A 5,331-nucleotide genomic window follows, 5' to 3' on the forward strand; every position below is an offset into this window, starting at 1 on the left:
AATCATTTCATATTTTGAAAAGAATTACTGTGGCCCGTAAGGAACAAGATCTCATTCCAATATTCTCTTTCAGATACGAAATCTGAAAGATATGAAGCTTTCCCACCAACTTCTGAAAGGATAGCTCTTCCATACTTTCACTCAATTTTTGATATGTAATTTATTTATAATGATTTGAAAAGCCACACAGACATCTGAGGAAGCTCTAAAAATGCCTGATATAACTCAGCCATACAGAGAGAGGAAGGATGCTGAGAGGAAGGATGAACAGTAACTTTCATTTAAATTTCCCCTCTTTCTACTGGTTCCCCTGTCCTCAGAACACTGCCTTCTCTTAGAGACTTTATTTTATTTTTGTACTGTTCTCACATTTGCTTGAAGCTAACAATCTCCAAGTCAGATGATTCATTTGTGTGTGAGAAGGAAATATAAGGATTTACATTCCACTTTAATCTCATCATTTTAATTTCCCTAATTTTTGCAATAATATTAGCCCAGATCATATGTGTAATATTAAAAAATAAATATAACTAAGCAACAAAAATATCTTGAACTGATCTAGAAATCTTATGGATTTATCCTTTTCTAAGCTTGATTTCTTGAGGCATTAGTCCTCAAAGTCTGATTGCTTATTAAAACCACTAATTCTTGTTGCTCCCATAGGTCTTGTGTTAGATCCAGTAATCTGCATTTTAAGAAGGTTCAGAAATGGTTTTTGAGCAAATATTTGAAAAGATCTCAAAATTTGAACTTCCAGCAGCTCGTAACATCTCCATGTGAAACACAGGACTCCGTGATTCAGCTGCAGGCTGTGGCTAATGGAGGCAACTTGCCATGGATCAGGACTCTTTACAAAAGTCTTTAAACTGAAGCAATGGTAGGCCACATGTTCTTGACCCTGTTCTAGATTCCAGCAGAGGAATGAGATGGTCTGAAACATCAATTTGCTCTAATAGTTTTATGGTTTAGATCAAGAATGACTTTCCAAACTTTTGTCATTCAGAGGTGGGGCTTTTGGAAGGCGATTTAATCATGACAGTGCTCTGCTCACTGGTGGATTAATCCACTGATGAGTTCATAGCTAAATGTGCTGTTAGGAAATGGGGTCTGATTGGAAAGGGGAGGGGTCTGGGGCCATGGCCTGGAAAGGACTATCCCCCTTTCCAGCTCCTCCCTGCTGACTCTGTTTCCTGGCTGCCATGACATGACCAGCTCTGCTTGTTGCAGGCCCTTCCTGACTTGGAGCCAGCTGACTTCGGAATGAAACCTCTTAAAAACATAGACTGAAACCTCTCCTCCTTTAAGTTGTGGGTTTTGGGTATTGTGTCTCAGTGACAAGAAAATGACTGAGTCAAATAGTTTTAGTTCTTGGCCCCACTTATGTTTCCATTGTTCATTATATTGTGAGCAAGCAGAAACATCTCCACAGTTGTCCTCTGTAATTATAAACAGTATGACAATGACTTCAAACTATGGTTGCTTTGGCCTCTTTTTCCTGCCCCAAAGCATAATCCTCACATCCAGTAGATGGCCTTTACCATGAGAAACTTGTAGCTAGGCCCCTAGCAACATGGGAAAGCAGCATGATCAGGAATGAACTAAAGATGTGACCTTTTAAATATCACTTCTCTTAAGGTCTCAAACTGTGGATGAATGCAGGGAAAATGTCATGCCAAATGTCTGATCAGTGTAATTTACTCCATTTTCACCAAGGAGAAGAAAACATTTGTTTTGGTTGTCAACTCTTTCTCCTTTCAGTTGTGCAAAGGGAAGGTGACAGGTAGAAAATAGGTGACCAGGGACACTTGTGCATGGAGAAGCACTCCAGTGATGCTCAAGTTGAGGCATGCACACCTCAGGAGCAGGTGCCAACTTCCCAAGGTGTGAATGGAAGCCTGGAGAGTTTGAATGGATTCAGCTTCTAGATACTCAGTCACCAGATGTGCTCTTTCTTGGAAAATGATAAGCCTCAGAAAAAGTTCATGAAGGTGCTAAGTCATTTTGCTTCCCATTTCTCTTTTCAAAACCCTACATTGTTGGACCCTCTTGTAGATCAGTTCTCATTATGTGGCCTTATTCATAATGAATAAATGTTAGGGAGGCCAGACAAGAGGACAACTCAAATTACTCTACAATATTGGCATAAGAGAAGTTTCTTTTTATTCAGATAGTAAACTCTTGCCTATGTATCTGTCTTGGTTACTTTTCTTGTTGCTGAGACAAAATAGCCAACATGCAAAGTTAAAGGAGAATAGGTTGATTTTGGCTTACAGTTTGTAGAGGTTTCAGTCCATAGTTGGCTGGTTCCAAGGCAATGTGACATGGCAGAGGGGTGCTGTGGTGGAAAAACAGTTCATGGTAGAGCAGGCAAGATGCAGCAAGCAGTAGCACCAAGCCTCCCTTTCCCTGTTATCCTATCCAGACTAAAAACTTTTTGGGTGGTGCCACCCACACCCAGGATGGGCCTTCCCATTATCCATACTCAGAACTATGATAAACGAATCAGTGCACTAATTTAGTTATCGTACCTTTAATTCACATTCACACATCCTTAATCCACATTCATACACCCTAGATCCAGCCACCTCAGAAAAGCCCCACCTATGAGCACATAAGGCTTTGAAGGGACATTTAGATAGAAGCCATAATACCATCTCCTTCAGAAATGCTTTTCCAGAATGTTTTTCTTCTTATTGCGTATTAATTACCAAATTGCATTGTACATTTATGTTGTTTTTATTAATTATGGACAATTAATACTGATTTCTAAAACATCTGACCCCCAAAATTTCAACACTTAGAACTACATGAGCACAATGATTTCAACACTGTATGAACTTAAAATTAACTAAATGCATTATCACTTATGATAGGGTGATCAATAGAAATCATTTAAGTACAAAAATATGTCACTTTATGGTGAATTGTATGGGAAAATGAAACAAAAATATGATTTCAAGGAGAAAGGAAAAAATGTGAAATTACTTTTAGAAAAAAGCTGATTTGTATATATATTTGAAAAATTGGTGATGGTAGGGATCAAATTGTTCTGATATTTACTTTAATTACTTCAATTAAAAAGAATCAAACTTGAAAGCTATGCTAGAAGTTATATTCCATGCAACCATTTAAATAAATAATAAAGAATTCTGGATGTCAACTTAAAAATGTGTTTCATAATCAAATGTTAAAGAGCTAAACCCTTGCTAACAACTTTTAGAGTCATTGTTGGAGGCTTATATAATATGCATACTTTTCCTTCCAGGAAGTTTTCTGTTTTCACTTTACTAGAATATTTAAAAATTTTTTGTGATTCTTTAGTTCTCTGAGGATAGGTGAACTTGAATGCTTTAAATGTTGAAAGGAGCTATTAAACTTGAATACATGGCAGATCTGGGAGAGGTGAATAGAGTATTGAAGAGACAAGAGGCATTAATGGTCCAAGATCCTTGAAGGAGAGAGGGGAAGTGTGGATGAACAAACTGAGTGCTGTCATTTATATTTTGATGTCCCCCCAAAAGCCTCATGTGCTCAAAAGTGGGGCTTTTGAAAGGTGATTGGATTATGAAAGCTTATAGATGATTTCATGTTACAAGGTGGGGCCTGGTTGGAAGAAGTGGGTTACTGAGACCCTGAATGGAGAGGTTCCTCTCCCTCCCTGGCTTTGTCCTTCCTTTCTCCTTCGAAGACAACATGAGCTGAGCAGCCTTCTTTCCCCAGAGCCTTCCACCATGCAGAGGTAGCCAACAATGGACTACAAATGTGAGCCAAAAGAAATCTCTCCTTCTTTATGTTGTGGGTGTCAGATATTGTGTCCTAGTGAGGAGAACATGACTGAGACACAGGAAATGTTGATGAGCATCCTATGAGAGAAGATGGGCCTTCTCTGCATCTGGTGGAAAGGAAGTGACAAATGAACATGAATGCAATTAAGTTTGGTGGTGATGGTTGCGATGGTGAAGCAGAGTTCTGTTGAGCTAGGAGAAGGCAAATTGCTTCAATCTTCTTGCTGAAGAAAGAAATAATTTTTTAAAAAATTCTGAGTGTGAAGAAAGCAGGAGTCAAGCAGTCAGCAAACACTGTGTTTAAAATTTTGAAATACTTCCTTGAGAATGGGAAAGGAGTTCACACAAGAGGGTCTGTGTGAAGAAGAGGACATGTTGCTGAGTGTCAGAATGAGCCTTTACTGTGGTTATTTTTATGGGAATCAGATCTTGTGCTTGCTCTGACCATTGATTTGTAGGACAGAATCCTGCTGATTTGTGATGCTTTTCCTCAAACCACTGATCTCTAAACATTCTTACAGAAGTTGATTCTCACAGGATTTAGAGAATGTCACCATTTTCATGTTTTCTTTCTAGTACAAAAGGAAGACCAACCTGGAGTCTAGTTTGAGTGCGGTGTAGTCCGCACTGTGAAGCAGCCAAAGCTTGGTCCCCTGGGGCTTTCTGTTGCCAGGGCCCTCAGGGCTCTGCATCAGTCTGTTTAAATGAGAGAACTTCAGGGACTCTGGGAGCCGCTAAATGGGAACTTAAGGTCCGATGCCACCGGAGGAAGCAGACAGGCCCGGAGGCAGGTCTCAAGCTAACTCTGAGCTTCCCTGAGAGCTGTTGGTGCATTTCTGACTTTTCCAAAAGAGCTTATTTATGTGCTTAAAAGATGATGATGGCCTGAAGCAAAGAGCTCTAACCTTTAAACTGTCTAATATTGGAAATGCCTGACAGACTGGGTCTCAAATGTTTGCTATGCCTTTTAGGCTCTGGGACCTGAGGTTGTGATGCTCTTGTCCTCTGTCCCTTGCCCTGTTTCTCCCTTTCTTCTCCACTCTTCTGTTATGAGTTCACAATATAGAGTGGTGGGGAAAATAAGTGACTAAGAACATAGCTTCTTCGACACTTTGGGGCTCAAGTGAAAATCGTTACTTAGGTCTTGGATTAAAAGTAGCTATCAGATTTTTTTAAAAAAACACTAAAATGATTTGTACTTGATGTTATCTTTAACTGATAGCACAAACACCTACTGTGTACTTAGGTCAGTTGTTTTAGATTGCGTGTGTTACACGCTCATGTTATTTGTTCACCTCTTCTCCTACATTCGATGATATCCAATATTCATATAATAATAGGCATATCGTGTTTAATATCTATATAAAACAGATCATATTCTTTTTGATAATAATAATCCACTCCTAAAGAAACTCGATGAACAAAGTTACCTTGAACCATAGGCATTTAGAGGAGTGATACGTTGAGTTTGAAACTTAAAACTTGGCTTCCCAGTCAGGTTATAACTGCAAAATGTGGGACAAACTCCACCCTCAAATCCACAAAA

This window comes from Heterocephalus glaber, unplaced genomic scaffold (genome assembly GCF_053883595.1).
Source record: "Heterocephalus glaber isolate CG9 unplaced genomic scaffold, H.glaber_assembly_v1.0 deba00001538, whole genome shotgun sequence".
NCBI classification, from domain to species: Eukaryota; Metazoa; Chordata; class Mammalia; order Rodentia; family Bathyergidae; genus Heterocephalus; species Heterocephalus glaber.